At 40.3% G+C, this 11,908-nt stretch overlaps 1 long non-coding RNA gene and 1 pseudogene across 1 annotated transcript; both read right to left on the bottom strand.

Annotated features, from left to right (window-relative positions):
* Window positions 1-9,951: 9,951 nt before the first annotated feature.
* LOC122901381 lies at window positions 9,952-10,071 on the bottom strand (annotated as a pseudogene).
* A 22-nt stretch (window positions 10,072-10,093) lies between these two features.
* LOC122900531 lies at window positions 10,094-11,908 on the bottom strand. The gene is made up of 2 exons (XR_006383244.1): window positions 11,816-11,908; window positions 10,094-10,763 (listed from the first exon to the last, which is right to left on the bottom strand). It is a non-coding gene; the product is annotated as an uncharacterized LOC122900531 (long non-coding RNA).

The raw sequence follows: 11,908 nt of genomic DNA, 5'->3' as shown, positions 1-11,908 counted from the left end.
GACCAGGAGCTGGAGGAAGAGTTTGGTCATTTGCTGTCCACAACTGTGCTCTCCTTGGCCCAGGGTCCTTAGCAGCAGCCTTCAGAGGACTGACTGCTGCCCCTTCCAGAGCAGCCAGAGCCCCCTTAGGGATGGCTGCAGCATCCTGAGCCTTCTGAGGGCTGGCTGCATCAGCCAGAGCTCTCATGTCTATGATGGTGAGACCTGTGTCGCCTGTGGTGGCTCCTGCAGTAGTTGACACCCCCAGAGTTATAGCAGCTGCAACCCCCGGAGCTAGAGCTGCAACAGCCCCCAGAACTGACACTGTATCAGGGAGAGACTGGAGGGCACTTTGTGGGACACTTTGGGAAGCACTTGGGGGTGGGGCAATTGGAGGGGCACTTGGGAGGGGGCTGGCACTGTTGCTGATTCTGCTGGCAGGACATCTTGGCAGGCAGGTTCAGGAGCTGAGGGAAAGTCACACAGCAAGTTAGACCCAGGACACAGTTCTCCCTTGTTTTACCATTTCTTTAACCTACATTTTAAAAAGCATGTTCAAGATAAGCCATGGGGTAATTATCTCTAAAATAGTCTGTCAATGCTCTCACTTTATCTCATTTGATGCTTAGGAACTTCTCATAAAACGACATGGTGACCTTCTCTAAATAAAGCACAGAGGACGGCTATATCAACAAAGTAATCCAAAATCAGTGACTTTAAGTGGGGAAGGCAAAACATGCGTTCACAAATTGTGACTTGAACCCATGCTCTGCACACTGCCAAATTCTGAAAATACCCCACCTTGGAGCCAGGTCAGAGTGACAGTGCTCTTTGCTGAACAAGAAATAAGGGTTTCCTTTTGGAGGAACTTTGCAGCTGGCTTTTCAACAGATATATATTATTATCATATATTATATACTATGTATAATATCATATAAATTACCTATACCATATAATTATATACAATACATATACATACATTTATATTTGGGTTAACCAGCTTGTATGATGATCCTTGGCAAATATATATATATATATATATATATATATATATATATATTTATATATATATATAAAACAGGTTACCCAAATCATTCTAGAAATGTAGAAGTGAGGCAAGACCTAACTGTGGGAAGTTGGGATATGCTATATACCCTTTACAGCACACAGCCTCCTTTGTTTTCCACACCTTAGCACCATAAATTTCTATTTGTTTTTCACTATCCAACTTTGGGGCTTCTGGTGCAGTTGCCCAGAAACCCCTCCTGACCTGCTAGCGACACGTGCTGGGGGTAAGATCTATGCATGTCTAGATTTATGCTTCCTCTTTCTACTGTTTGAGAGTCACTGTGACTCCAGTAGAAACTTTGGGCAAGGGACACGGTTGATTTCACCAAAGTAAACTCTTCCTTCTGAAAGGAAGAAACTTTTAACTTATCAAAAAACCTGAGAGACTTAAAAAGATATAGTACTGATTTTATTTAAAGCACAGACACACTAATCATCTTGTTGTCTCCTATCTCTCCTGTCTCATAGCTCATCTCCCTTCTTCAGAATTTCTAGACTTTCTGTCCCTCTCTATCTACCCTGCTCAAGGCTCTGCCCTACCTTCCCTTTGCTGTGGTCTGAGCTCCCTCTGTGAAAGGCTCTACTTTCAGTCCCAAGGGACACTTACCGGTGCACAGGCAGCACTGGGTCTGTCAGTACCTCAGGAGAGGAGGGTATGGAGGTGTTCTGACTTGGAGGTCCTTTTTCCTGGCCTTGGGTTTTGCCCTCAGCCTGTGAGACAGGACCTGGGCATGACAGGACTGCCACCTCCTGTCACCCACATGTTCCTGTGACAGGTGGTAACAGGCTGCTCCTTCCTGCCACCTTCCACAGGGCTTGGGGCAGCTGCTCCCAGCTGGTAATAGAGGGTAAATTCCCACATCACCAGCCACCTTCTTTTCCTCAGTGATTCCTGACTCTCATTCTCTTTCTTGGGTCTTGGTCCCCCCTCACCTTCCCCTTCTCCCTCCTGCAATGTTAATTCATTAGCTCTAGGCCTCCTAGATTGAACAATGAAACAAAGATGCTTCCAAGCTTTTTCACATATGTTCCTTATCACTTTGCCATTGAGAATGTGCATTTGAACAGGCGTCTGTGTCTGTGTCTGTTTCTAAATGTCTCTATGCTTTAGGTGTGTGTTATACTGAGCTCACATTCCAAAACTGATGTACCTCTTAAAATCAACTCGAGCTGGAAAAATTATTTAGGAGTTTGGGACTCTGATGTCAGACATGCTGGGCATGAATTCTAACTCTGACACTATTTATATAACTTAGGGCAAATCTTTTAACCTCTCTGCCCTAGTCTCCTCATCTGTGAAATGGTGACTCTGATAACCTCTGCTTCATGAGTTCGCTAGAAGTGCTAAATGGGATAACACACCTGAAATTCATGCAACTTTGCTTTGCACAGTTTATGCACACCAAAAACCATCATTGTCATCATCATTGTCATTTTCCTCAACTTCTATATGCATGCTGTGGCAATCAACAGATTTTTTTCTTTTTTTGTCAAGTGCAGCATTTGCATAAGACTTCAGAATTTACAGATAATTTTTCTATATGACTTAGGCCATCAGCATAAGACCTATAACATGCAGACACACATGGAGAAGACCTTACCCTGCAGAGGTCTGGCCATATGTTGCCTGAGAATGACTCTTATCTTCCTGCTTATGTCATTAAAAGGCTTACCTATAAAGGGGGCAGTCAGGATATTCTGACTCAGGATATCCTTGGCTCACACAGGTAAGTCTTAGTCAGGGGCTGAGCACTGATTCTTAAGGTAATTGGCCTGAGGGTTCATATGGCTGGTGTCTCTAGCACTGTGGTACTCAAACTATCCATCAGTTTGATTAAGATCTGGGTGAGAACTTAATAGCTTATTAGGAACTTTGTAAGGACTTGTCTGCTTGCCTTGACTATGTGGTGTCAATGACTGATATTCAACTTATTAAGAGAAAAAGTTATTAAGCAAATGGTTACTTTTTAGTCTTCTCTTATCAGGGATTGGGTATGAGATCTAGAGTGGAACTAGAAGGTAAATTAAAAGTACCGCAATATGTCTCACACTGGAAAGTTGTAGAAATAACTGTGATTATTTATTTTCTAATTTATTTTGACTGTGTCTATCTATACTCTAGTAGCTGCATAGTAAATTGTTGAAAGTGTTTAGTACTTATAGAATCACCCTGCACTTCATACTAAGTTTTATTTTATTTTTATGTTCCTAAACCAGAAACAAGTAAACTCATGAATCATTTTTTACCCATCTAATTATTTTTTGTAACACACATTATTAGATAATAGTCTTAAAGTAGTAAAGAAAGGGTAGTTAATTATTTCTTAAGCCTGGTGGCCCCTAAAACTATAATATAAAAGGAAAATGCAATGTTTATCCACTTCCAAATAAAACTACTCATGTGGAAAAGAACAACATGTAAACAGATTTGAAAGGGAAATGACAGATTAAGAGTAAAATTATAACATATATTCCATGAGTAAGATTAAAATAGTTGATATGCAATTATATTTTACAAATTAACAAGGAGAAAAAAATCCCAATGGAAATAATACCAAAGAGATAAACAGGCAACAAAAATGTTAGATTTTTATATATAACCAATAAATGTTTAGAAAACCTAGGAAAAAAGACATTTTGTTTTATTCTATCAAATACATGCATTCATATCAAATAGGCAAAGATTTAAAAGTTTTTAAACTAACTAGATGTGGAAGGATAAGGGTGGTATGGATAAAATGTAAATAGGGAATATCTTTTACCTTTCTTTAGGGCAAATTATTGGTCCATTCATTCATATAATATTTACTGATGATAATTACTAAATAATACAAACAAGTGCATGTCAGAGACAAATACAACATAAGCAGAAAGGAAAAAACATTTGGTTATACAAAAATCAAATCGTCTTTCATTAAATAATGTCAGAAAGGGTGAAAATCTAAAATATAGATTATGAGAAGATAGTTGCAACACATAAAATTGACAACAAGTTAGTATATAAATAGCCTTACAAACCAATGAGAAGAAAGCAAAGATAATATTTACTGAGGAATAAAATGATTAAAGCATAGAATGTACATAAATTTGACCAGACAACTCTAAGTTTAGGACTTCTCTTCTATAGCTATTATCACAAAAATGTGAATATCTCAATACTCAAGGATGTTGACTATTATATTTATAATACGAGAATTTGGAAAAACCTCAATACCTATAATAGATTGTAATATAAGCATGCAAAGAAATATATAGTGATTAAAATTACTTTGTGTTTTTATATTTAATCATGAAAAGATATTTCTCAACTAAAGCTGTTGCAGAACACATATATTGTACCATGACAATTAGAAATATTATTTAAGGGGCCCCTGGGTGGCTAAGTGGGTTAAAGCCTCTGCCTTTGGCTCAGGTCATGATCCCAGGGTCCTGGGATTGAGCCCCACACCACTGGGCTCTCTGCTCAGCAGGGAATTTGCTTTCTTCTCTCTCTCTCTGCCTGCCTTTCTGGCTGCTTGTGACCTCTGTCAAATAAATAAATAAAATCTTTAAAAAATATTATTTAAAAATAAAACTATATATAATAACAACAAAAACAAACATATATCTAAAAATAGATGTCTCAAAAGATGTAGAAGTGGAGAAAGTTGGAAAACTACTGAAAGACATTAAAGTCTGCCACAGCAAATAGAAGGAGATGTCATGTCCATGATTTGAGGACAACATTGTCTTGAAGACGTCAGTTCTCTCTAACTCAATCTTTGGATTCCATGCAATTCCAACAAAATCACCACAGGAACTTTAAAGGAATTTTGCAAGCTGATTCTATGATTAACATAAAAGAACAAAAGTCCAAGAATAGATAAGATACCCATGAAGAAGAACAAAATGTGAGAACTTGACTCACAAAATATCAAGCAATATAAGGTGGTTGAAATGAGGACCATGGGCTATTGGTGAAAGAATGATGTCAGAGGGTACTGTAATTAAAAATCAACTTGCATACATAATAATACTTGAACCATGTCATAGGCAGGATTACAGAAAAGTGGGGTAAGCAATTCAAAAAAGATGGTTCTATGCCAACTGTTTATCCATTTGGGCAATAAGTTAATACCACTACCTCACACAATAAACAAAAGTCAGCTCCATAATTGGGAAGACCTAACGTGGAAAATGAACATTTATTAAAAATTTCAAGAATTATTTTATACAATAACCCTATAAAGATTTGGTTGAGAGGGGTCACCTAAATGATACAAACAAGTGCATGTCAGAGACAAATAAACATAAGCAGAAAGGAGAAAACATTTGGTTATACAAAAATCAAATCATAAAAAAAAATAAAATCATCTTTTATTAAATAATGTCAGAAAGAGTGAAAATCTAAAATATAGATTATGAGAAGATAGTTGCAACACATAAAATTGACAACAAGTTAGTATATAAATAACCTTACAAACCAATGAGAAGAAAGCAAAGAAGGAAAAATGAGGGAAAGTCACAAGAAATCGATTCCCAGAGGGGGAAAACTAAATAACCAACAAGTTCTGAGAAGGCTTTCCAACCTTGAGAGGAATCAGAGAAAAGCAAGAAAAAGCCATAATGGTATCCAATTCCATACCCATTATATTAGCAAGAAATTAAAATCTTGACAGTATTTATTATTGGAACCACTGTTGAAGGACAGAAATTCCCATAACCTCTGGTAAGAATATGCATTTGCATGACTTTGAGGAGCAATATGGCAATATCTAGTCAGGCTAAAAACAGACAACTTGAAGACCCACCAATCCCACTCCTAAATCTATGGACTGGATACAAAAAGGTATGTGTGAGAATGTTCAAAAAAGCAGGATTATTTATAGAGCTGGCAGCAAGACAAACATCCAACTGCAGGTGAATTCATAGGTAAAGTGTGAGTACTTTTACATTAGAATATCATACAATAGTGAAAATAAATGAAATGAGATAGAGTCAGCTATATCTATGTAGGTAAGTGTAGCAAAGACATGGGGTATGTTTTCACATTTAGAAAGTTAAAAATACGTTATAATTAATGCTAAATAAATTATAAAGAAAATATAGTTTAGTTAAATACAAATAAATTCTATTGAAGTGCAAGTGGATGTTATACTTTTAAAATTTTATTATAAATAAATTTTAAGTTAAAATAAATACAGTAAGGCATATAAAATACACAGGAAGGAAAAATAAAAAATACGGAATAGTGAACATCTCTAGGTAGAAGAGATATATGAGGGGGATGGTTTTAGTTATCTTTATAATGTTTTATTTTTTTAATTTGAATAGAGAATATATATACCATTGTTCATTATACTATTAAACATCTGTATAAAATATTTTGTTTAAAAAACTATACACAAAATTTTATACATACTTATAAAGTAAGGTATTAGTTCATTATACACCATATATATTAAAATATTCAAAAATTTGCCTTAGTAATTTTGTCTTACAAAACATCTTCTTTCTTTCTTCCTTCCTTTCTTTCTTTCTTTCTTTCTTTCTTTCTTCTTTCTTTTTAAGATTTTATTTATTTATTTGACAGAGAGAGAGATAGCGAGAGAGGGAATACAAGCAGGGGGAGTGGGCAGAGGGAGAAGCAGGCTTCCCACCAGGCAGGGAGCCTGATGCGGCACTCCATCTTAGGAGCCTGGATCACGACTGAGCCACCTAGCTGTCCCCAAAACATCTTATTTCATATGTATGTATTTATATCTATTTTTCCTTGAGATTTCTTTACTATGTTTATACTAGGAATTTTTTTTTTCTATTCTGAAATAAAATAAACACTTGGCTCTAGGTACTTTTTCCTTTATTACTTAATTTTCCCCAAAATGTTTAACTACTTAATCCCATGGAACTCATATTTGCATATGATGTTAAATGAAGATTTATATTTCCTTTTCAATTAAGCAAATTCCCTAGCTTTATATATTGAACAATAATCTTTCTCCTATTGATTGACACCTGCTTTATCACATTTTAAATCCTTGTATGAATTCTTCTATTGTATTCAGTTATCTGATTCTCACCAGTCTCAAAGTTTGGGTCTAACTGTGTAAGTCACAGACAGAGAGGAGTACTTTGTCAGTCTGGGAATTGTGGTAGGTGAAGAAGATAACTAGACTGCTGAGAGACAAAAGGAATAAGGAATTTCCTAGTATTAGGACCTCAGGACCCTGTTCTCTTAATCTTCCCCAGGGAGGAGCTGGTTAGATGTCTGCCTGAGTTCAGGGATTCCCAAAGTTATACACAGGAAATGGTGAGTAAATGAGACCAGCTGTGTCACCTAAGCAGGTCCCTCTGCAAGTGTGGGTCAAATGATGTACTAACACTTCCTGTGACCAAACATCCATCACAGTGGAATGAACAACTGGTCTTGAGCCATTTCATCCCTTGTCTAAGAGAAGATTATGGAACTAGGTGTGACCTTAGAGTGATCTACTATGAGAAAGACATCACTCACATTACAGATAAGGGGAAGACACTAAAATGACGTCCATGAGAGCAGGAGACAGAGACAAATCTGCTAACTTGTGGGATCCATCATCAGAAGAAAATTACACCTGCATGTGAGACTGTTCCCCTTCCCCCAGTGACCATGCAGTGGTCAGAAGTGTGTTTAGAAAGTTAGAAGAAACAACAAATGTCAGGCAGGGAATGGGGAGGACCAGGCTCCCTTCCCATGCTGTGATCAGTCAACCCACAGGACTGACAAATGTACCATAAGACCAAGTCTGGCATTGTGACTCTTTCTCACACTGGATATCCTAATTTCCAAACTGAGACTGGGTTTGTGCTTCAAAATAACAAATCACAGGGCACCTGGGTGGCTCAGTTGTTAAGCGTCTGCCTTCAGCTCAGGTTGTGATCCCAGGATCCTGGGATAGAGCCTCAAATTGGGCTCTCTGCTCAGCGGGAAGCCTGCTTCTCCCTCTTCTACTCCCCCTGCTTGTGTTCCTCTCTCTCACTGTGTCTCTTTCTGTCAAATAAATAAAATCTTAAAAAAAAAAAAAAAAGACAGATTACTTTCCTTTATTTGGAAAGAGCTGTAAAGTCACTAGGTCTTCCTGGACCTTTAGGAATTAGAAGATCATTCCAATAAACACATTAGCATAGTAGTTTTTTTTTAATATTTTATTTATTTGTTTGTTTGACAGACAGAGATCACAAGCAGTCAGAGAGAGAGGTGGGAAGCAGGCTTCCTGCTGAGCAGAGAGCCCGATGTGGGGCTCAATCCCAGGACCCCGAGATCATGACCTGAGCAAAAGGCAGAGGCTTAACCCACTGAGCCACCCAGGCATCCCACAATAGCATAATATTAAAAAGTTCTATTAGTGTGACAACTATAAGCAAAGCTTGGTTAATCTGATGGTTCTAGTCAAACTGTTTAACATCCACCTGCTTAACGAAGTGCTTAGGGGAGCAGAGAAGGCTTTATAGAAGGATGATATTTTAAGTGGGCCTTCAAGGAGGGAATAGAATTACAAAATGTCCAGATGGCAGGGAAGGAATTGGACTTCAGACAGTAGAAGTCATGCTGCTAAGAGTAGTGTTGGTGGCAGTAGTTGTGGTGCTGAGAATGGTAGTAGTAGTAATAGTAACAGCAGTGCCAATACGATAGCAACAACATGAGGAGCTACCCTTTATTGAGGATGTAAAATGTTCTAGATACCAAGCTACAGATAGTAAACTCTACGACTTCACAGATGAAAAGGCATCAAGATGACAAGCAAGTCTGAGTTCACTCTATGTAAAGTGAATTGTTCAGTGCGGCAGGGGCTGAGGTTTCTTGGGGCATCATGAAGGGCTAACTTTAGAAACTAAGTTGGAAACACTTTCTATTAGGTCTTAAATGTAGGACTTAAGAAGCATTTGTTTTATTCTGTACAGATCCCCTGCTGCTCAGAAGTAGAGTGACAAGTTTATACATGTGGCATAGGGACTGTGTTTGGAGGAAAAGCATATTGAGGTTTTAGTGGAACCAGAAGAGGAAAAAAGAGGCAAGATTTGCTGGGAGGTTAGTGTAACAGCAATTTTTACTTCTGGATGTACCTGGACCTAAATGAATTACAGGAGAGGTGAGCAGGAAATGTGTATTTTCAAAATATGTCTATTTTTTCTTCTTTTGTTTTGTTAATATGATTTTTCTTTTGTCTGTGTGTGTATGTATGGTAGAGGAGGAAGGATATTTGGTGGGTAGATTAAGAATAGCAGAATGAGGGACGCCTGGGTGGCTCAGTTGGTTGGACGACTGCCTTCGGCTCAGGGCGTGATCCTGGAGTCCCAGGATCGAGTCCCACATCAGGCTCCCAGCTCCATGGGGAGTCTGCTTCGCTCTCTGACCTTCTCCTCGCTCATGCTCTCTCTCACTGTCTCTCTCTCTCAGATAAATAAATAAAATCTTTAAAAAAAAAAAAAAAAAAAGAATAGCAGAATGAGGGGCGCCTGGGTGGCTCAGTGGCTTAAGTTGCTGCCTTCGGCTCAGGTCATGATCTCAGGGTCCTGGGATCGAGTCCCGCATCAGGCTTTCTGCTCTGTAGGGAGCCTGCTTCCTCCTCTTCCTCTCTCCGCCTGCCTGTCTGCCTGCTTGTGATCTCTGTCTGTCAAATAAATAAATAAAATCTTAAAAAAAAAAGTATTAAAAAAAAAAAAAAAGAATAGCAGAATGAGTACACAGAGGAAGGGGAATATGCAGGGATGGAGTTAAGGCCCCAAATGTGACCAGAAACTCAACATTTATGTTTACAAAAAGACACCAAACACTTAATCACAGCAATCTGCTTCAGGGCCTGGTACAAAACAGAGTGGGAAGCATTTGTCTTTCATACTCTACCTCCATTTACCTCAATTTGGGCCAGAGTGCCTCTCTGGCCCCTGAGGTACCAAGGCCACTGCCTACAGAGGACAGGGTAGAGGAATACAGTGGCAACCCAAGTAGGAAACTGATAAGAACAGATACTACACTTGATCTTAGCCAAAAGGCCGAGAAGCGATACAATCATTCCAGAATCAGATGTTGAGTAGATTCCCAGTTTTATTGTTTCACATCAGTGAGACAGCACTGTGTGAGAAGTTGTGACATAGAATTGCTTAGGGCTTTGACATGGGAATAGAATTCAAGGCCAGTACACAGGGATGCAGGAGAGGGTCAGTTTCTAGACCCCAGGGTTGCCATATTGTCTTTGCATGTTCAGTCTTCTCTGGGAATTCTCAGACTCTGAGGCAGGCCTAGCAGAAGAAAGATGATGTTCTCAGCAGTTTGTGCTTCCAGGTCTGATCTCCTTGCCTCAGGGTCCCCATCAGCAGCAGCCTCCAGAGGACTGACTGCTGCCTCCTCCACAGCAGCCAGAGCCCCCCGAGGGCTGACTGCAGCATCCTGAGCCCCCTGAGGGCTGGCTGCAGCAGCCAGAGCTCTGGTGTCTACGACGGGACCTGTGTCGCCTGTGGTGGCTCAGGCAGCACCCACCACCTCCAGAGCTGCAGCAGCCGCCACCCCCAGAGCTACAGCAGCCGCCACCCCCAGAGCTGGAGCCACAGCAGCCCCCAGAGCTAACACTGCAGCAGGAAGAGACTGGGGGGCACTTGGGGGGACACTTTGGGGGACACTTGGGGGCGGGACACTTGGGAGGGGGCTGGCACTGCTGCTGGTTCTGCTGGCAGGACATCTGGGCTGGCGGGGTCAGGAGCTGAGGGAGAGAGTTACACAGTCAGACCCAGGACCCAGAGCCCCCCTGCCCCACTCCTTCCTGTCTGCAGTTTCATTTCCAGTGCCTTTATTTGATGAACAGTTTAAATGGAGTCCTGGTTAAGCCAACAGAGAAACTTTAATTATTTCTACCAGTTCCCCGAATGCTCTCATATCATCTCTGAAGTGCTTCATCTGTTATATAATTAGAGCACTGAAGTCAAAATATGCTAAGGAAAAGTCCTCAAAACCAAACATCTAGAGGAGAAATTCTAGAGCAAAAACCATGGAAATACTTAATCTAGACAGCAGATTAGAAATGGAATTGCTTCTTTGGGGAAAACAGTCATTCCCTCTTGGAGAACTTTCTAGATATCCCGGTCCAGTAGGGACATAGAAGTTCACACCCACAAAGGACATTGGAGATTGGCTGGAAGAATGAGCTGAGGGAAATGATAACTGACTGTAAGCTGGGACTTGCACCAGGCCTCTGACTGGGCCCAGTGCTCTGGTATCCTGTACACACTCACCTCAAACTAACACCTCAGCATCAAGATTTGAGTTGTTCTACTCTAACTCTGAAGCCCTTTTGTCTGAGTGCTTAAATAAGTCAGTCAACTGTGATTTCCTCTCTGCTGGCTGAGTGTCCCTGTTCCCATCTTTACTTTTCCCGGGAGGGATAGTTACGCTTTCAAAGATAAGCCTCCCTTTTGACAACAGTTGCAGGTTGGTAAGGTGGTAGATGCTGCAAAGTCTTCCAACCAGAGACCAACAACTACAGATCAGTTTGTTTTTTCTAGAGTACTGTCAACACTCACACAGTTGCTCCTGCTCACGTTGTTCCCAGCCTTCCTTGCTCCTTGCCCCTCCCTCAGTGTCCCTGTGGCTTGTTCCTTGCTAACACGAACCCAATCTCATCCTCTGTTCACGGCCACCCCCACCACACACACACATGCACTACAAAGGCCCTAATACCCCCCTGCCCCCTGCCCCCTGCTCTGGTCTGAGCTCCCTCTGTGAAAGGCTCTGCTCTCAGTCCCAAGGGACACTTACCAGTCCACAGGCAGCACTGGGTTTGTCAGCACCTCAGGAGAGGAGGGTATAGAGATGCCCTGACTGTGAGGCCCTTTTATCCTGGCTTTGGGC

The sequence above is a fragment of the Neovison vison genome, chromosome 2, assembly GCF_020171115.1.
Source record: "Neovison vison isolate M4711 chromosome 2, ASM_NN_V1, whole genome shotgun sequence".
Classification (NCBI taxonomy): domain Eukaryota; kingdom Metazoa; phylum Chordata; class Mammalia; order Carnivora; family Mustelidae; genus Neogale; species Neogale vison.
The sequence above is the reverse complement of the archived record's forward strand: the minus strand, read 5'-3'. Positions and strand labels throughout refer to the sequence as shown.